The sequence below is a fragment of the Heterodontus francisci genome, chromosome 3, assembly GCF_036365525.1.
Source record: "Heterodontus francisci isolate sHetFra1 chromosome 3, sHetFra1.hap1, whole genome shotgun sequence".
Classification (NCBI taxonomy): domain Eukaryota; kingdom Metazoa; phylum Chordata; class Chondrichthyes; order Heterodontiformes; family Heterodontidae; genus Heterodontus; species Heterodontus francisci.
In genome coordinates, this window is record NC_090373.1 from 196,228,566 (window position 1) to 196,250,673 (window position 22,108).

The 22,108-nt window shown below is 43.4% G+C and overlaps 1 protein-coding gene across 8 annotated transcripts in view; it reads right to left on the bottom strand.

Moving 5' to 3' along the window:
* disp1 (dispatched homolog 1 (Drosophila)) overlaps positions 1-22,108 on the bottom strand; it is a 567,770-nt gene that overhangs the window by 532,116 nt on the left and 13,546 nt on the right. Inside the window, exon 2 of one of the 8 annotated variants that reach the window (XM_068028050.1) lies at positions 18,416-18,492. The exons of the other annotated variants lie outside the window; for them this stretch is intronic. The gene's annotated coding sequence lies outside the window, so the exon portion shown is untranslated. The remainder of the gene's footprint in view (positions 1-18,415; positions 18,493-22,108) is intronic. 8 annotated transcript variants of the gene reach the window in all.

Consider the following 22,108-nt stretch of genomic DNA (forward strand, 5'->3'; position numbering starts at 1 on the left):
TCCCAAAGTACTTCACAGAAGAGTAATCAGACAAAAACTGACACCGAACCATAGGAGGAGCCATTAGTGCAGGTGACCAGAAATTTGATCAAAGACATAGATCTTAATGAGTGTTTTAAAAGGAGGCAAAGGTAAAGAGATTTAGGTAGGGAATTTCAGAGCTTAGGGCATAGATGGCTGAAGGGGCAGCCATCAATGGCAAGTGAAGGAATGGTGCTGGATGCTGCTAAGTTGTTCTGTATCAGTCACAGGGAGTCTTCACACACATCACAGAGCAGCTCCACTGGAACCAAGGAAGAGTTGTGACTTCAAGCCAAGCAGAGAGGTGTGGGCTGTCAGAAAATTAACAGTAAGGAGTGTGGAACATCCAGCCGGTTGCATGGATTTCCAGTGTAACTCAACTCTTGATTAACATAGGCCCCTATCATTTACAACAGTGCCCCTTCAAGATGCCCCCTATCAGGGACATCAGAGTCGACTTGCAAGTGGAGAGAGACCTGATCCACATGGTCCTCATTTGGCAAGAAAATTGCGACTGATCTCTTGTGGAAAAAAAGACCAGTGTGTTCAAATTATTGTTATGACCGAGGTGGGAGGAGTGCACTATTAATTCAGTTCCACTTCAAATTTTCCCACTTACCGATACATAGAAACATAGAAAATAGGAGCAGGCATAGGCCATTCGGCCCTTCAAGCATGCTCCGCCATTCATTACGATCATGGCTGATCCAACTCGGTAACCTGTTCCCGCTTTCGTCCCATATCCTTTGATCCCTTTAGACCCAAGAGCTACATCTAACTCCTTTTTGAAAACATTCAATGTTTTGGCCTTAATTGCTTTTTGTGGTAGCGAATTCCACAGGCTCACCACTCTCTGCGTGAAGTAATTTCTCCTCATCTCAGTTCTGAAAGGTTTACCCCATATCCTGAGACTATGACCCCTGGTTCTGGACTTCCCCACCATCGGAAACATCCTTCCTGCATCTACCCTGTCAAGAATTTTACAGGTTTCTATGAGATCCCCCTCACTCTTCTGAACTCCAGCGAATATAATCATAACCGACTCAATCTCTCCTCATACGTCAGTCCCACCATCCCAGGAATCAGTCTGGTAAACCTTTGCTGCACTCCCTTCTATAGCAAGAACATCCTTCCTCAGATAAGGAGACCAAAACTGCAACACAATACTCCAGATGTGGTCTTACCGAGGCCCTGTATAACTGCAGCAAGACATCCCTGCTCCTGTACTCGAATCCTCTCGCTATGAAGGCCAACATACCATTTGCCTTTACCGCCTGTTGCACCTGCAGCGACTGGTGTACGAGAACACCCAGGTCTCGTTGCATATTCCCCTCAGTTTATAGCCGTTCAGATAATAATCTGCCTTCCTGTTTTTGCTACCAAAGTGGATAACCTCACATTTATCCACATTATACTGCATCTGCCATGCATTTGCCCACTCACTCCACTTGTCCAAATCACCCTGAAGCCTCTCTGCATCCTCTTCACAACTCACCCTCCCACCCAGTTTTGTCTCATCTGCAAATTTGGAGATATTACATTTAGTTCCCTCATCTAAATCATTAATGTAAATTGTGAATAGCTGGGGTCCGAGCACCAATCCCTGCGGTACCCCACTAGTCACTGCCTGCCATTCAGAAAAAGACCCATTTATCCCTACTCTGTTACCTGTCCGCCAACCAATTTTCTATCCATCGCAATACACTACCCCCAATCCAATGCGCTTTAATTTTACACGCTAATCTCTTACGTAGGACTTTGTCGAAAGCCTTCTGAAAGTCCAAATAAACCACATCCACTGGCTCCCCCTCATCAACTCTACTAGTTACATCCTCGAAGATACAGTCAATCATATAGTCCAGTTTTATCCCTGAATAAAACACACCAACCAGGTTTCTTTAATAAACAATAAAATTATCAGATTATAAAACAAGTCTTAACCAATAATAAAGTAACATACAGACAAACTGAAATATTAAAGCTCCTTATTTATCCTAGCCCAGACACACACACAGGTTAACTGGGAAAAATAAAAAAGGGATTTTTGTTTACAGCTGTATAAAGAAATGAAATGAATAAAAAAAAACACTTAGTCTGAAAGGAAGGTATGGAAAGAAGTCCTTTTGTTTTGGTTAGGCTTCCCAAAGGGGTCAACGGCTGTCAATGGGATCTTCCTAGAAAGTTCCTTCCAGGCGATGTTGATGATCAGTTTGGGTAGGCTTTCCAAGAGATGCAGCTACGGAAGGATCCAAATAAGTCTTACAGCAGGAAGGCAGCAACAAGGTTTCAGTGTCCACACATTCAATGCATGGTTCCTTCAAATATGCAAGCTTCCTTCAAATACAGGAGCAAATAAGAATCTGCCACATTGGAAATACAGGGTTTCTTTTCAAGAGAGAGATGAGCTGTCTTCTTCTGTGCAGACAGAAACACCTACTGGCTTTTTGACAGTTCAAATTGAAACAAAAACTTTCCAGAGATCCAGTCTTATGGCATCTATAAATCTCGCATGTCACTTATTTGTAAACATCACTCCAAATCTATACAACCCCTGCTGGGTTTTTACTTGAAAACAGGTGCCTTCCAGTAACTGTTTACAGTTCACTCAGTCCAAACCTTCCAGTAACTGTTTACAGTTTCAGCATCTATGGAATCCCTTTTCAGTTTTAAACTATAAATTTTCAAATTGTAACAAAAAAATGGAAACACCCGTATCATATGTAGAATATATCAATATTTCCTGCAACATTTAAATCATTTTTTTAAAAAATGAAATAGAACATTCACGTTTACTGCACAATGCTATAACCCTCCCAGTTTGCGGTTTGTATTAAATTAACGAACATTTGAATCTGGTTGACTCTCTGGATTAAGTGCTTAATCAGGTGGTGCAAACACACAAAGCATTTATACTAATTGTATTGGCAAGTATCTGCTGCTAGATGTGAAACAAACTTCAGCAGGAGCTGCAACAGAGATATATGCCTACTGTACATAGAGCTGTTATTCACAAACCAAGTGACAGCATACAATACAAAAAGCTGCACAATTGGTGCTGCTTCTTTTCCCTTTTCTGAATACTTTTTCTGCAAGATCCTCCCATCCCATGTGTTATGATCGTGTAGATTTTTTTCGGGAAGAATGCGGTGTGCCTTTAAGGCTGGACAGGGGGCAGTACTGCTTTAAGGCAGCAAGCTGTAAAAACTGAGTCAAAGAGTGCATTCTCATTACCCGATATACAACCATTAAGGACCAGAGATCGAGAGATACATTGTTACAATTTAAATTTTGAACTGGCTTATAGTGGAAACAGACTGTTCCAACTCAGAGAAACAGACAGACAGCTGTGTGTTAGTACCTGAAAGGAGACTCTCGGACCATTTAAACTGAAGAGAGTTTAGTCTATTTATTATTCTCTCTCAAAATTCTAAAAAGTCAAACCAAAACAGAGATCTCTAATAATTTAAACTGAAGGAAGTTAGACTGTGACAATCTTTTATCCCTCAAAAACATTCTCAAACCAAATTGATTCATTAAAAAGTGTTTGCAAGTTGTTAATTGTTGAAATTCATCACTGGAGAAGGAGCAACAATTTTGACTTCTGAATTAGACTACAGACTGTTCTACTGTTGAAGAACCTTTTCTTCCCCCCATCGGACAGCTGTGAGGACTTCAAACAACTTTGCACCTCCAGCAGAAGCGTAAATCTGCAAAGACTCTAATTTTTCTATTTTAAATGTTGTTTATATCTTAGTAGTGTTTCAGAATTTAGTTTTTCTAATTAAAGAGTTAATTTGTTGATTTAAAGGCATCTGGTTTGGTTAGCCTCATTCGGGGGTTAATAGATGGTATAATTTGGCTGGGTCTCCGTTTAATTTGGAAAGTTTAAAATGACATGTTAGGCAATCTGTGGAGGTATGGCATTGAATTAACAGTGCATTTCTCCCACACAATCAGAATATTTTGATTGGGGGCTTTGACTGGAGCGATTGGGCGCAACACATGCCATTCTTAATTTACTAGGTAGGTAGGTGTGCGAGTTCCAAAAAGGAGGCAATTTTCTATGAGATCTCTGTTAATGTCACTCTATAAGGTACATGAAGATAGCAAGTCTCTGCCCCGTCCCCTGATCTTTCACCCACCATTTTCCCATCTTCATTTATTCTTTGCCACTTCTATTTGCTCAACTTGAAGTCCAAATAGTCTATTTTTTGGATGTCAGAATTCCACCAATCCCAAATTTCTATTTCTACCCTATTTTCTAACCCTAAAAATGAAAACATTCCCGAAAAGGTAAAAATCACAGACTCAAGGGTTCATTACAAGGGAGTGAGGAAAGTAGAAAGAATAAATAAGGATATTGCATACTCCAGGAAAATGCATGCCAACACTATTCAAACCTGTTTTCTCAGCAATACTGCAGTATTTTTAGATTTCCACTTTAAATACTAAATCGCAACTAGAGACACACACAGAGACATGTGTATTAATTACATAGGTGAAAGTCCCTGCTCTTATTTGAAAGACAAATCATTAGCTGAAGAAAAACAAAATACAACTTTAAAAATTATTGTGCATGATCGTTGAGATTATTGGCAAGTACTGTCCAAGGGCGAGTGCAGGATTTGGTTCAACTTCACAGAAAACTCTAAACTGCTTTCTCCAGCTGCATGCAAATCTTGTATTTTTTTTAATTACTATCGCATATCGTTTTTGCTTTCCTCTTCTCCTCCCACTCGCCAACAAAAAAGCAAACATGACAAGTAGCATCAGGGTTGTTACACAGCTAGAATCAGCACCCCAAGTTAGGGAGAGGAAACAACTTGCACTTATATAGCACCTTTAAAATAGTGCAACAACTCAAGATGCTTTGCAGGAGCGTTATCAGACAACAGTTAATCCAGAGCCACACAAGGAGAGATTAGGATAGGTGACCAAAAGCTTGGTCAAAGAGGTAGGCTAGAAGGAGTGTCTTAAAGGGAAAACTGGCAGAGAAATTTAGAATCAGAGTCATGTATAGCACAGAAGTAAGCCATTTGGCCCATCGAGTCTAGACTGGCTCTCTATAGAGTAATCCAGTCAGTCCCATTCCCCCACTCTATCCCCATAGCCCTGCAAGTTTATTCCCTTCAAGTGTCCATCCAACTTCCTTTTGAAATTATTGATCACCTCTGCTTCCACCACCCTCATGGGCAGCGAGTTCCACGTCATTACCACTTGCTGCGTAAAAAAGTTCTTCCTCACATCCCCCTTGCATCTCTTGCCCAAAACCTTAAATCAGTGTCCCTTAGTCCTTGTACCATTAGCTGATGGGAACAGTTTTACTTTGTCTACCTAATCTAAATTTCTCATAATCTTGTGCACCTCTATTGAATCTCTGCACAATCTTTGCTCCAAGGAGAACAAACCCAGTTTCTCCAACCTAACCTTGTAGCCAAATTCCCTCATCCCTGGAACCATTCTGGTAAATCTCCTCTGGACCCTCACATCCTTCATAAAGTAGGACGACCAGAACTGGATGCAATACTCCAGTTGGGACGTAACCAGAGCTTTATAAAAAAGGTTCAGCATAATTTCCCTCAATATCTTTATTTATGAAGCCCAAGATGCCATATGCTTTGCAGGCCACACTCTCAAAAACAAGACAGATGAAGTGTCCTGAAGTTCCCACATGGCACAGGAATTACAAGCAACAGGTCTCAGCTGCCTATCCATGATCTGGAAAAAAAATGTCTATTCCCTCCTTGAGAATCCCGTTAGTACCCTGTGGGGCGGCACAGTGGTTAGCACCGCAGCCTCACAGCTCCAGCAACCCGGGTTCAATTCTGGGTACTGCCTGTGTGGAGTTTGCAAGTTCTCCCCGTGTCTGCGTGGGTTTCCTCCAGGTGCTCCGGTTTCCTCCCACAGCCAAAAGACATGCAGGTTGATAGGTAAATTAGCCCTTATAAATTGCCCCTAGTATAGGTAGGTGGTAGGGGAATATAGGGACAGGTGAGGATGTGGTAGGAATATGGGATTAGTGTAGGATTAGTATAAATGGGTGGTTAATGGTCGGCACAGACTCGGTGGGCCGAAGGGCCTGTTTCAGTGCTGCATCTCTAAATCTAAATATCTAAATCTTAAACTATTAATTTTAAATAATGCCTCTAGAACCCAGCTAACAGGTCTCACTGTCTCCAACTCCCTCTCCTGGACTGCTCCTTGTTTTTATTTAAAAATAGCAGAATAGCACCTTTTCCCTATCTGTACAAAATTCCCTCATTTAAAATTTCCCAATTTTATAGTCCCCTGTAGAAGCAGTACTCTGTACACCTGGACATCATGCTACTAGAGATCTTCTGTTTTCAATTCTTCAAATCTCATCTCCCACTTCATACATTGACCAGCTCCAACCTTTGTTCTTCTTAGTCCAATACTATGAGCATCACCATCAAATGGGCTACTGCTGCTCCTATTTCCTGTGTTCGGAGCACAAATGGAAATCTTTGCAGTGCTGAAACGGTTTTCTCTATATGCCCATGTATTCCCTCTCAAAAGTTTTTAAACTCTAGAATGACCAAGTTTGTCCAAAACTAAAACACTAGCCCTGTATTTGGATAGGTATTTTCAGCAGTTCTCACACTCAACAGGATACAAAAAAAATTAGTCATTTGATGAGCAATCCTTCTCTCACCAATGCCCCTGCTGCAAACTTCCTCAATTTAAAATGGAGAAAGCCAATATAACCATTTATACTCCTCCGAATGTTCCTCTCTCGTTTATTCTAAAACGGAATACCATCCCACAGTTTTCCTCTTCACCAGATACTGCTTCTCTTCTGATTCTTTTTCCAGGACATCAAACTGTAGAACATCATGCTTTGCTCAATCTCCTTCATCCTACACAATCTTTGGGATTTAAAACTCAAAACTTGGTGTCATCTAATTGCTACATTTTCATTAACCTCTCCAATACTATTTTCAACCTTGATGGCATCCTGCACGACAGCTCTTGGTGCCTCAAACTAGTTTCTCAATATACAAAAGATCAGTAGCAAGTGTTACCATTTCGGTCATAATGCGGAGTTACTGCAACAGTCCCACCAATGTCAGCTCAATAGCTCCCCTGATGCTCAACGACAAAGGGCTGTCCAATGAATTACTGAGCCATACAAAGACAACCCATGGCCCCTCGTCTCACAATGACCAGCCTCATCAAACCCCTTTCTCTCTCTAATACTCAGTTCTAACCTCACATTTCTCTCCAATGTTCTTGAACATGCTGTGCCTCCAAGGTCCATATCCAATTCTCTCAGAAGTCCCTGTTCAATTCAACTTCTGTGCTGTTCACTGCACCAAAAAGAAGAATGGGTGAGGCTCACTAGAGCTGCACAGGAGTCCAAGCAACAAGCAAGCAGGAACGTAAAAAGTAGGAGCTTCTGCTCAGATCGCCTATTGCACTGCTAGCTCCACTAGCAATGCCCTGGCCAATGTCTGAAATGAAACCTTCTGCAACTGTGCAAGCCCTTGTCTGTAGGATGCAACATTGCTGACTGCATCCACCACCTCCCTCTGTTGTCCAGCTCCCTGGAATGTCCTCTTGTGGTTCCATTCCTAAGTGGCAACCAGGGCAATGTCAAGAATGGCTTCTCATAAAAAAAAAATAAAGCCACTTCATAATTCCCCAAAAACACATCATTGGCTCTCCCTCTCTTATTACCTACACACGACCATGATTACTACCTTGGCTCAAAAGCAACATTCAAATGGTATGGAGTCAAGTTCCACTCCAGCAATTGAGCATGTAATCCAGGCTGACACTTCACTGCAGTACTAAGTGAGTGCTGCATTTGAAGAAATGCCATTTTTCAGCAGTAATGTTAAATCGAGAAACGGGAGAATATTGAGAGGGGTAGAAGAAGTGAGAGACCTTGGAGTGCACGTCCACAGGTCCCTGAAGGTGGCAGGACAGGTAGACTGAGTGGTGAAGAAGGCATATGGAATGCTTTCCTTTATTGGCTGAGGTATAGAATACAAAAGCAGGGATGTAATGCCAGAACTGCATAAAACGCTGGTTAGGCCACAGCTGGAGTACTGCATGCAGATCTGGTCACCACATTACAGGAAGGACATAATTGCTGTGGAGAGAGTATAGAGGAGATTTACAAGAACGTTGTTAGGGCTCGAAAGTTGCAGCTACGAGGAAAGATTGGATCGGCTAGGGCTGTTTTCCTTAGAACAGAGGAGGCTGAGGGGAGACTTAATAGAGGTGTACAAAATTATGAGGGGCCTAGATAGAGTAAACAGGAAGGACCTGTTTACCCTAGCAGAGAGGTCAAATACCAGGGGGCACAGAATTAAGGTGATTGGTAGAAGGATTAGAGGGGACATGAGGGAAAACCTTTTCGTCCAGAGGGTGGTGGATGTCTGGAATTCACTGACTGGAATGGTGGTGGAGGCAGAAACCCTCAAATCATTTAAAAAGGTACCTGGACATCACCTGAAGTGCTGTAACCTGAAAGGCTACGGACCAGGCGCTGGAAGGTGGGATTAGATTGGATGGCTAGTTTTTTTGTCCGGCGGAGACATGATGGGCTGAATGGCTTCCTTCTGTGCTGTAATTTTTCTATGGTTGTATGGTTCTAACTCGACTGTCTACTCAGATGGACATAAAAGATCGCATAGTACTATCCAAAGGACCAAGTTTTCTCAGTGTCCTGCTCATCATTCATTCCTCAACCAACATCACCAAAATTATTAACTGGTCATGTATCTATCACACTGCTGTATTTGCCAAGAAAACAATAGCGACAAAAGTTCCAAAGTAACTTTATTTTTAATTCGTTCATGGGATGTTGGCATCACTGGCACGGCCAGTATTTATTGCCCATCCTTAAGTTCCCTTGAGATGGTGGTGATGATCCACCTTCTTGAACCACTGCAGTCAACGTGGTGTAGGTACACCCACAGCGCTATCAAGGAGGGAGTTCCAGGATTTTGGCCCAGCGACAGTGAAGGAACAGCAATACAATTCCAAATCAGGACAGAGTATCACTTGAAGGTGGTGGTCTTCCCTTGTCCTTTTCGGGTTTGAAAAGTACTGCTAATGGAGCCTTGGCAAGTTGCTGCAGTGCGTCTTGTAGATAGTGCAAGCTGCAACCACAGTGTACCGGTGGTGGAGGGAGTGAATGTTTGTGGATGGGGTGCCAATCAAGCAGGCTACTTTGTCCTGGATGGTATCAAGCTTCTTGAGTGTTGCTGGAGCTGCACTCATCCACGCAATTGGAGTGTATTTCATCACACTCCTGACTTGTGCATTATAGATGGTGGAAAAGTTTTGGGGACATAGGTAGTGAGCTACTCACTGCAGAATTCCCAGTCTCTGACTTGCTCTTGTAGCCACAGTATTTATGTGGTTGGTTAATAGTGATCCCACACCTCCCCCACCTCCAAGGCTGCTTATCATGGGGGAATTCAGCGATGGGACTGCCACTGAATGTCAAGAGGCGATGGTTAGATTCTCCCTTGTTCGAGATGGCATTTCCTGGCACTTGTGTGGCACAAATGTTACTTGCCACTTAGCAGCCCAAGCCTGACTGTTATCCAAACATTTCTGCATGCAGGCACAGACTATTTCAATCTCTGAAGAGCTGCAAATGCAGCTGAACATTGCGCAACCATCATCAAACATCCCCACTTCCGACCTTATGATGGAGGAAAGGTCATTGATGAAGCAGCTGAAGATGGTTGGGACTAGGACACTGCCCTGAGGAACTCCTGCAGTGATGTCCTGGGGCTGAGATGATGGAGGCCAACAACCACAACCATCTTCCTTTCTGCCAGGCATGACTAACGAGTGGAGTTTTTATCGATTCCCATGGACCTCAATTTTGCTAGGGCACCTTGATGACACACTTAGGTCAAATGCTTGATGTCAGGGCAGTCACTCTGACCTCACGTTTGGAACTCAGCTCTTTTGTCCATGTTTGAACCAAGCCTGTAATGAAGACTGAAGCAGAGTTGTCCTGCTGGAACCCAAACTGAGCATTGGTGAGCAGGTTATTACTGAGTAGGTGCTGCCTGATGGAAGGTGTTGTCAACACCTTCCATCACTTTGCTGATGATTGAGAATAGGCTGATAGGGCAGTAATAGGCCAGATTGGATTTTTCCTGCTTTTTGTGGAAAGGACATACCTGAGCAATTTTCCACCTGGTCAGGTAGAGGCTAATGTTGTAGCTGTACTGGAACAACCTGGTACGACTAATGCTGGAGCGCAGGTTTTGAATACTATAGCCAGAATGTTGTGGGGGTCCATAGCCTTTCCTACATCCAGTGCGTTCAACAGTTTCTCATTATCATATGGAACATACAAATTAGGAGAAGTAGGCCATTCGGCCCCTCGAGCCTGCTCTGCCATTCTAGAGGATTATGGCTGATCTGTTTGTTTCAAATTCCACACTCCCATCTACCCCCGATAACCCATGATTCCCTTGCCTAATAAGAATCTATCTACCTCCTCCTTAGAAATATCCAATGACCCCGTCTTCACGACCATCTGAGGCAGAGAGTTCCAAAGTCGCACAAGCCTGAGAAAAAAATATTTCTCATCTCTGTCCTAAAAGGGCGACACCTAATTTTAAAACAGTGTCCCCAAGGTCTGGGGACTCACCCATAGAGGAAACATCCTCTCCACACCCACCTTGTCAAGACCATCCAGGATCTTACATACATCAATCAAGTCTCCCCTCACTCTTCTAAACTCCAGTGAAAACAAGCCCAGTCTGTCCAATCTTTCCTCATAAGGCAACTCGCTCATTCCAGGTATCAATCCAGCAAACCACCTCTGAACTGCCTCCAACGCATTTACATCCTTCCTTAAATAAGGAGACCAAAACTGCACATAGTATTCACAGACTCGGAGGGCGGTATTCCAGAGCGGTGAGTATATAAAAAAAAAACTTACCTCGGGGATTCTCGGAGCAGACTCGGAGGGCGGAGTTCCAGAGCGGTGAGTATATATTTTTTTTAAAAACTGACCTCGGGAGGGTGAACAGCCAGAGCTTGTGGTACACTTCAGTACCAATGACATAGGCAGGAAGAGTGATGAGGTCCTGCAGGGGGAGTTTAGGGAGTTAGGTAGTAAGTTAAAAAACAGGACCTCTAGGGTTGTAATCTCTGGATTACTCCCTGTGCCAGTGAGGCTAGAAATAGGAAGATAGTGCAGCTAAACACGTGGCTGAGCAGCTGGTGTAGAAAGGAGGGTTTCAGATATCTGGACCATTGGGCTCTCTTCAGGGACAGATGGGACCTGTACAAGGAGGATGGGTTGCATCTAAACTGGAAGGGCACTAATATCCTGGCTGCAAGGTTTGCTAGCATCACTCGGGAGGGTTTAAACTAGTGTGGCAGGGGGGTGGGAACCAGAGCAGTAGGACAGCTAGTGAAGTAAATGAGGAGGACAGAGTAAATAAGGCCAGTAGGACTAAGAGGAAGAGCAGGCAGGGAGATGTTGCTGAGCACAGCAGGACTGGTGGTCTGAAGTGCATTTGTTTCAACGCGAGAAGTATAACAGGTAAGGCAGATGAACTTGGAGCTTGGATTAGTACTTGGAAATATGATGTTGGTGCTATTACAGAGACTTGGTTGAGGGAAGGGCAGGATTGGCAGCTAAATGTTCCAGGCTTTAGAAGCTTCGGGCGGGATAGAGGGGGATGTAAAAGGGGTGGAGGAGTTGCATTACTGGTCAAGGAGAATATCACAGCTGTACTGCGGAAGGACACCTCAGAGAGGTCATGCAGCGAGGCAATATGGGTGGAGCTCAGGAATAGGAAGGGTGCAGTCACGATGTTGGGGGTTTACTACAGGCCTCCCAACAGCCAGCAGGAGGTAGAGGAGCAGATATGTAGACAGATTTTGGAAAGATGTAAAGGTTGTGGTGATGGGTGATTTTAACTTCCCCAATATTGACTGGGACTCACTTAGTGCTAGGGGCTTGGATGGGGCAGAATTTGTGAGGAGCATCCAGGAGGGCTTCTTGAAATAGTATGTAGATAGTCCAACTAGGGATGGGGCCATTCTGGACCTGGTATTGGGGAATGAGCCCAGCCAGGTGGTCGAAGTTTCAGTGGGGGTGCATTTCAGGTGCAGTGACCATAATTCCATAAGTTTTAAGGTACTTGTGGATAAGGATAAGAGTAGTCCTCAGGTGAAGGTGCTAAATTGGGGGAAGGCTAATTATAACAATATTAGGCAGGAACCGAAGAATTTAGATTGGGGGCGGCTGTTTGAGGGTAAATCAACATCTGACATGTGGGAGTCTTTCAAATGTCAGCTGATTAGAATCCAGGACCAGCATGTTCCTGTGAGGAAGACAGACAAGTTTGGCAAGTTTCGGGAAGCTTGGATAACATGGGATATTGTGAGCCTAATCAAAAAGAAAAAGGAAGCATTTGTAAGGGCTGGAAGGCTAGGAACAGATTAAGCACTTGAGGAATATAAAGACAGTAGGAAGGAACTTAAGCAAGGAGTCAGGAGGGCTAAAAGGGGTCATGAAAAGTCATTGGCAGACAGGATTAAGGAAAATCCCAAGGCTTTTTATACATATATAAAGAGCAAGAGGGTAACCAGGGAAAGGGTTGGCCCACTCAAGGACAGAGATGGGAATCTATGCGTGGAGCCAGAGGAAATGGGTGAGGTGCTAAATGAGTACTTTGCATCAGTATTCACCAAGGAGAAGGACTTGGTGGATGATGAGCCTAGGGAAGGGAGTGCAGATAGTCTCAGTCATCTCATTATCAAAAAGGAGGAGGAGTTGGGTGTCTTGCAAAGCATTAAGGTAGATAAGTCCCCAGGGCCTGATGGGATCTACCCTAGAATACTGAGGGAGGCAAGGGAAGAAATTGCTGGGGCCTTGACAGAAATCTTTGCATCCTCATTGGCTACAGGCGAGGTCCCAGAGGACTGGAGAATAGCCAATGTTGTTCCTTTGTTCAAGAAGGGTGGTAAGGATAATCCAGGAAATTATAGGCCGGTGAGCCTTACGTCAGTGGTAGGGAAACTATTAGAGAGGATTCTTCGGGACAGGATTTACTCCCATTTGGAAACAAACGAACTTATTAGCAAGAGGCAGCATGGTTTTGTGAAGGGGAGGTCGTGTCTCACTAATTTGATTGAGTTTTTTGAGGGAGTGACGAAGATGATTGATGAGGGAAGGGCGATGGATGTTGTCTATATGGACTTTAGTAAAGCCTTTGACAAGGTCCCGCATGGCAGACTGGTACAAAAGGTGAAGTCACACGGGATCAGAGGTGAGCTGGCAAGATGGATACAGAACTGGCTCAGTCATAGAAGACAGAGGGTAACAGTGGATGGGTGTTTTTCTGAATGGAGGGATGTGACTAGTGGTGTTCCGCAGGGATCAGTGCTGGGACCTTTGCTGTTTTAGTATATATAAATGATTTGGAGGAAAATGTAGCTGGTCTGATTAGTAAGTTTGCGGACGACACAAAGGTTGGTGGAATTGCGGATAATGATGAGGATTGTCAGAGGATACAGCAGGATTATAGATCGGTTGGAGACTTGGGCGGAGAAATGGCAGATGGAGTTTAATCCAGACAAATGTGAGGTAATGCATTTTGGAAGGTCTAATGCAGGTGGGAGGTATACAGTAAATGGCAGAACCCTTAGGAGTATTGACAGGCAGAGAGATCTGGGCATACAGGTCCACAGGTCACTGAAAGTGGCAACGCAGGTGGATAAGGTAGTCAAGAAGGCATACGGCATGCTTGCCTTCATCGGTCGGGGCATAGAGTATAAAAATTGGCAAGTCGTGTTGCAGCTGTACAGAACCTTAGTTAGGCCACACTTAGAATATTGCGTGCAATTCTGGTCGCCACACTACCAGAAGGACGTGGAGGCTTTGGAGAGGGTACAGAGGAGGTTTGCCAGGATGTTGCCTGGTCTGGAGGGCATTAGCTATGAAGAGAGGTTGGAAAAACTCGGATTGTTTTCACTGGAACGACGGAGGTGGAGGGGCGACATGATAGAGGTTTACAAAGTTATGAGCGGCATGGACAGAGTGGATAGTCAGAAGCTTTTTCCCCAGGGTGGAAGAGTCAGTTACTAGGGGACATAGGTTTCAGGTGCGAGGGGCAAAGTTTAGAGGGGATGTGCGAGGCAAGTTTTTTTTTTTTACACAGAGGGTGGTGAGTGCCTGGAACTTGCTGCCAGGGGAGGTGGTGGAAGCAGATACGAAAGCGACGTTTAAGAGACATCTTGACAAATATATGAATAGGAAGGGAATAGAGGGATATGGGCCCCGGAAGTGCAGGTGGTGTTCGTTTCGGCAGGCATCAAGGTCGGCGCAGGCTTGAAGGGCCGAATGGCCTGTTCCTGTGCTGTACTGTTCTTTGAGATGTGGTCTCACCAATGCCCTGCATGACTGAAGCAGAACATCCTTACTTTTATTTTCAATTCCTCTTGTAATAAAGGATGAAGTAATAAATTCCATTAGCCTTGTTTATTATTTGCTGTACCTGCATACTATCTTTTTGTGATTCATGCAAGAGAACACCTAGACCCTTCTATACCACGGATTTCTGCAGTCATTCTCCGTTTAATACAAGGCTTTTTTATTCTTCCTGCCAAAGTGAACAACTTCACATTTTCCCCACATTATACACCATCTGCCAGATTTTTGCCCACTCACTCAACCTATCTATATCGGTCTGCAACCTCCTTATGTCCTCTTCATAACATACTTTCCTATCTATCTTTGTGTCATCTGCAAATTTAGCTACCATGCCATTACTCCCCTCATCCAAGTCATTGATATAAATTGTAAAAAGTTGAGGCTCCATGAGACACCCCTGCGGGACTCCACTTGTCACATCCTGCCAATCAGAAAAGGACCTATTTATGCATACTCGGTTTTCTGCCAGCCAGCCAATCTTCTATCCATGCTAATATGTTACCCCCTACACCATGATCTCCTACTTTGTACAATAACCTTTTATGTAGCACCTTGTCAAATGCCTGCTGGAAATTCAAGTACAGTACGTCAACAGGTTTCCCTTTATCCACAGCACATATTACTTCTTCAAAGAACGCCAATAAATTGGTTCAACATGATTTCTCTTTCACAAAACCATGCTGACTATTCCTGATTACCTTGAGTTTTTCTAAGTGCCGAGCTATAACCTCCTTAATGATCAATTCGAACACCTTCCCCAAGACAGATGTCAAGCTAACTGGCCTATAGTTACCCATTTTCTGTCTCCCCCGCAAACCCCCCACCCCCTTGCACCTTCTTGAATGGAGGGGTTATATTTGCTACTTTCCGGTCTGATGGAACCTTTCCAGAATTAGCGAATTTTGAAAAATTAACACCAATGCATTTACTGCCTCATTAGCCACCTCTTTTAAGACCCTAGGGTGAAGTCCATCAAGACCCGGGGACTTGTCAACCCGCAGCGCCATCAGTTTGATCGGCGCAGGCTTGAAGGGGCGAATGGCCTGTTCCTGTGCTGTACTGTTCTTTGTCCAGCTTCCTTGGTGATTGTAATTTCACCAAATTCCTCTTTTCCTTCCACCTCCTGAAAAACAGCTATTACTGGAATTTTTTTTTGTATCCTCTATAGTGAAGACAGCAGCAAAATATTTGTTCATTGCATCTGCCATTTCCTTATTATGCACTATTAGCTCCCCATTCTCACTCTCTCGAGGACTAACACTGTTTACACATTACTTACTCTTTTCCTTTTTAAATACCAGTAGAAACTCTTGCTATCCATTTTTCCATTTCTCACTAGCTTTCTCTCATACTCTAATTTCTTTCTCTTGATTACCCTTTTAGTCATTCTCTGCCATTCTTCATATTCTGACCAACCATCTGAACTGCCACTCATCTTTGTGTAATTATATGCCTTTTCCTTAAGTTTGATGCTTTCCTCAACTTCTTTAGTTAACAGATGGTGGGTCCTCCTCTTAGAATTCTTCTTTATAGTAGGAATATGCGCATTGAGTATTCTGAAATATCCCCTTAAATGTCTTCCACTGCTTCTCTACTGATCTATCTCCAAGCCGAGCAACCTAGTTTACTTCAGTTTGCTCAGCTTTCAGGCCCACGTAGTTACCCTTATTCAAGTTTAAAATACTAGTCATAGACTCACTCTTCTCTCTTTTAAACTGGATGTAAAATGCAATCATATTATGGTCGCTGCTACCTAGAGGTACCTTTACTCAGATCATTAATTAATCCTGTCACATTACACAATACCAAGTCTAATATAACCTGCTCTGTGGTTGGTTCCAGAACATGCTGCTCTAAGAAACTCTCACGAAAGCATTCTCCTCATCCAGGCTACTATTGCCAATCTGATTTTTCCAGTTTATATGCAGATTAAAATCACCCATGATTATTGCCATCCCTTTATCACAAGAACCCAATCTTTCTTCCTGTATACTTCGTCCTACATTGTGATTACTGTTCGGGGGCCTGTAGACCACTCCCACTACTGATTTCTTTCCCCTACTATTTCTGATCTCCACCCAAACCGATTCTACATCCTGATCTCCTGAACCAAGCTCATCTCTAACTATTGCACCAATGCTATCCTTGATTAACAGCGCTACCCCTTCACCTTCACCTAGTTTCCTATTCTTCTTGAGTGTCATATACCCCTCAATATTCAGGAACCAATCCTTGTCATTCTGCAGTCACATTTCCGTAATGGCCATCACATCATATTTATTTACGTGTGCTATCAGTTCATCTACTTTGTTATGGATGCTGTCACAAGAGTTTTTTTTTATAACTTGAAAGCTTAGAATTTTGTGTTTTTAAAAAGACCGAGAAAGACCGAGATTTTTCTGTGAACACGGAATGCTGAAACTTGGCGTTTGAACTGAGTGGGACAGACTGCAAGACACCTGTTCCAAACAACAGCAAGAGAAATGACAGGTCACATGACTTTATTGTTTGAGTTTCATTTCACATGGTGCATTTTGAGAAGACCAGTGAACTGGACAGACAGGAGGCAGAACAAACTGACTGAGACCTGTTTTTTGCAGATCAGAGAAAAAAAGACCTCTCCCTGAAAAAAGAAAGTTTGCCTCTCTGGTGGTGGCTGTGGTCTGACTGGAGAAAGAAAAAGAACCCTGGAGAGAAAAAGCAGAGATGCTGCTCTGTGGAGAAAGGCTCCTTTGCTGAGAAGAAGCCCTGCATTTTAAAAAGGTAGCAAATTCCTATTGCCTCCATTCTCTGAAAAATCTCTGTCTTAGGAGTGATTCCTGCTGTCTCTTCTGTTTTGGGAGATCCTGAAAGCTCAAGAAAGTTTCTATTGCTAGACTGCTATTTCGAAATCCAAGTAGACCTGTTGTTACATCCTTTGCTGAGAGATCTGTGTGACACCTGCTGCAGACGAAGTGCCGTGAATGCCTACCCATCACAGACTGCTCATCAATGTCAGGCAAGGCCCCCACCTGCAAGACTGAAGCACACATTATTTCGCCACATTAACATTAAAAACTGGAAAGACATTTGCACAGTAACACAGTGTTGGAACAAAGGGACCCAGTCTTTGCTCCCCAATACACAGAAGAAGTGGTCAGACCAGTTTTAGTCACATGACTAGCTGGCTATTGGCTTTTTGAACTTGCCACAGATTTGAGCTCAGAAGGCTAATAGCTCTTGAACAACAGCAAGAGAAATGGCAGGTCACATGACTTGATTGTTTGCATTTCAGTTTCACATGGTGCATTTTGAAAAGACCAGTGAACTGGACAGGCAGGAGTGTGCTTCAGTCTTGGCAGGTGGGGGCCTTGCCTGACATTGATGAACAGTCTGTGATGGGTAGGCATTCACAGCACTTCGTCTGCAGCAGGCAGCACACACCTCTCTCCTGTCTGCTCTCATCTCGCTGTCACCAGCTTCGAAAACCATTGAAGACATATGAACACAGAGAAAAGTTTCCTACAGTGAACAAGGTTTAAGAATAATACTGGGCCCCAACGAAAAGTAAGAGCTGTCTACAATCAAGAACTCTGCAGCGAGCTGGAAACACAGAAACAGTAACAACAAGCCCCCTTTAGAGACTGCCTCAAACCTCTCCATTTTAATTTTTCTTCTGCTCTTTTCTGTCCCTATTTGCAGGTGTGTACATGCTAGCGTGAGCGCGTCGTATATCCGTAGGCATTAACCGTATCAGAGCTTAAGTTGAAGGTTTAATAAATTTCACTTTTCTTCTTTAAACCTAAAGAAAACCTGGTGTGCCTTATAATTGGAAAGCTGTGAACAAGGATTTACAAAGGGGGAGCACAAAACACTGTTTAAAAATTAAATCCTGTTACAATAAGAACAGGTGAAGACAGTAACAGACCCCTAGACACCTTTCTCACCTGGTCTTATCAACCTCACCTGGACAGACTTCAAGTGGCATCCGACTATTCGACTCTGACACCTCACCGACTGAGAAATATTCGACTAGAATGTTTCTTAGGAATAACAAAATAACTGGGTTGAAACAGTTGTAAACCAAAACATCCTTTTAAAACCAGTTGACTTTTTTTTTAATGTATGTGCGTGTGCACGAGGGTTAGGAAGAAGTTTTAAAAGAATCCTTTCACATATAGAGATACATCATTATTGTTTTTAAGACTTATTGATACATAGTTAATTTTGTTATCGTTTTAAGAAACCTGGGTTGATGTGCTTTATTCTGAGGAACAAAGTGTTTAATTTGGCTAATTTCTGGTAGGTGGGAAACTTTATTTGATATGCTATGACCTGTGGAGTAGTAGGACTGAATTAACAGTGCATTACTCCCACCTTGGTTGTAACAATGCTATGTGCATTCAGATACAGAGCCTTTAATTTTGTCTTGGTTATCCTTGTACCATCTAGTCTCAACTATTGGTGTGTTCTTAGGTTTTTTTCTCTTGGTCCCTTCCTGCCACTCTCTGACCTTCATTTCCCAGATTACTATTCGGCTGTTCTGCCTTGACTCTACCCCTTGATTTGCCACATCTACTCAAACTCAATCCCTTATTCCCCCTGGTTTAGTTTAAAGCCCTCTCTACTTCCCTAGTTATACATTTTGCTAGAACAGTGGGCCCAGCACTGTTCAGGTGCAGATCATCCCAACAGTACAGCCCCACTTTCCCCAGTACTGATGCCAGTGCCCCACGAACCGAAACCCACTTCTCCCACGCCAGTCTTTCAGCCACATGTTGAGAGTGAATGTAATTGGCTGAAGCCTGGCATCTGGAAGAGACGGAGATGGACCATCGACTCAATACTTCTGGCTGAAGATGGTTGCAAATGCTTTAGTCTTGTCTTGTGCGCCAATGTGCTGGGCTCCACCATCATTGAGGACAGGGATGTTCATGGAGCCTCCTTTTCCTGTTAGTTATTCAATTGTCCCATTCACTAATTCATGTGGCAGGACTACAGAGCTTTTATCTGATCCGTTGGTTGTGGAATCGCTCAGCTCTGTCTCTAGCATGCTGCTTCCACTTTTTAAGCATACATTTAGTTCTGTGTTGCAGCTTCACCAGGTTGGCACATCATTTTTAGGAATGTTTGGTACCGTTCCTCCCATGCTCGCCGATATTAAACTATGGTTGGTCCTTTGCCTTGATGGTAATGGTAGATTGAGGGACATGTCAAGCTAGGAGATTACACACTGTGGTGGAATATAATTCTGCTGCTGATGGCCCAGAGTGCTTCATGGATGCCCAGTTTTGAGCTGTTGGATGTGTTATGAATCAATTCCATTTAGCACAATGGCAGTGCCACACTATAAGATGGAGGGTGCCTTCAATGTGAAGATAGGACTTCATCTCCACAATGTCCATGTGGTGATCACTGCTACCAATACTGTCATGCTGCTTCTACGACTGATTGATGAGGATGAGGACAAGTAGTTTTTTTTCCTTGTGTTGGTTCCCTCACTGCCTGTTGCAAGCCCAGTCTAGCAGCTATATCCTTTAGAATTCGAACATCTGTCAGTAGTGGTGCTACCAAGCCACTCTTGGTGATGGACATTGATGTCCCCCACCCAGAGTATATTCTGTGCCCTTGCTACCCTCAGTGCTTCTTCCAAGTGGTGTTCTACATGATGTAATAGTGATTCATCGGCTGAGGAAGGACAGTAGGCAGTAACCAGAATGTGGGTTTCCTCGCAAAAATTTGACCTTATACAATGAACCATCAGCAGGTCTGGAATCAATGTTGAGGACATGTATACCATTGTGCCACCACCTCTGGTGGGTCTGTAATGGTGGTGGGACAGGACAGACCCAGGGATGGTGATGGAGGAGTCCGGGACACTGGCTGTAAGGTATGATTCAGTGAGTATGACTATGTCAGCTGTTGCTTAACTAGTTTGTGGGACAACTCTCCCAATTTTGACACAAGTCCCTCGATGTTAACAAGGAGGTCTTTGCAAGGTCAACTGGCCTTTGTTGTGTCTAATGCCTGGGCTGATGTTGGGTGGTCTGATCATTTTGTTTTCTTCTTAGCGCAGCAGTTTGAAACCAGAGTAACTTGCTAGGCTATTTCAGAGGGCAATGAAGAAACAAACACATTGCTGTGGGACTGGAGACACAGATAGGCCAGACTGGGTAAGGACGGCAGATTTTCTTCCCTGATGGACATTAGAGAACCAGATGAGTTTTTAACGATAATCTGGTTGCTTCATGGTCATTATTACTGTTGCTAGCTTTTTCATTCCAAATTTCACTTTGAAGTGGTCTGTAATTGGGAAAGGCAAAATCAACAAGCAAGCTCATCCATTTTAAAGCTAATATTTTCAACGTAACTTTTGGTCAACTCTCTCATCATGACTTGTGTCAATTCCCCTAAAGCACTGCTGGTAAAAGCTGCTGTTGATTCGATTCCCATACTTCTTTTCACATGTTCAATCTTTTGATTTCAACAGCAATAATAAATTTCCCCACTAATCTATAAGATAGCACACATTACTTGGTGGTTTCATAAACTTTACAAAAATGACCAATGTATTATTACCTTTTGTCACTTTCCTCCCAGTAGAGATGGATAAACACTAGGGACTGGGATCGTAATGGGACTTCTCACTCTATTCTTCTCCATCCATCTTAATAATGATTAAATAATTAAAATACACATTTTATTTAAACTATTAAAACGTCTTAATACTCAATTCAATGTACTTCACGCCCAGAAAGCGTCTGGTTCTCTGGAAACACAATTCTTCCCAAGTAAAATAACTTTTAACACTAAATATCTCATATCTTCAAATTTTAACAATTCTTATCTTGACATTTCCTAAGGTTTAGCCAAGCCAAAACTTACTTGCTACAATCACGCTTTCTGCTCCTTTTAAAAATTATCTGCATATATCTCCATTGTTTAGCTGCTAAATGTTATTCTTCAATATTTAGGGAACAGTTTCCCTCATGCTATACATCTCATCACCCTCCACTGAAGCTCATTATTGTAACTGTTCTGTACGACTCAATTTCCTTTGCTCATTTTTTTGATTCTTTCACAGGATGTGGGTACCGCTGGCTGGGCTACCATTTATTGCCCATCCCTAATTGCCCTTGAGAACCAAGACTGTAATGAGGTCAGGAGCCGAGTGCCGTGGCGGAACCCAAACTGAGCCTCAGTGATCAAGTTATTGCTGAGTAAGTGCTGCTCGATAACACTGTTGACGACACCTTCCATCGCTTTGCTGATGATCGAGAGTAGTTTGTTGGGGCGGTAATTGGCTGGGTTGGATTTGTCTTGCCTTTGTGTACAGGACATATCCTGGCAATTTTTCCACATCGTCAGGTAGATGCCAGTGTACTGGAACAGCTTGGCTAGGGGTGCAGCCAGGTCTGCAGCACAAATCTTCAGTACTATTGCTAGAATATTGTCAGGAGCCATAGCCTTTGCAGTATCCAGTGCCTTCAGCCATTTCTTGATATTATATGGAGTGAATCGCACTGGCTGAAGATTGGCATCTGTGATGCTGGGGACCTCAGGAGGAGGCAGAGATGGATGATCCACTCGGCACTTCTGGCTGAAGATGGTTGCAAATGCTTCAGCCTTGTCTTTTGCACTGATGTGCTGGGGTCCCCC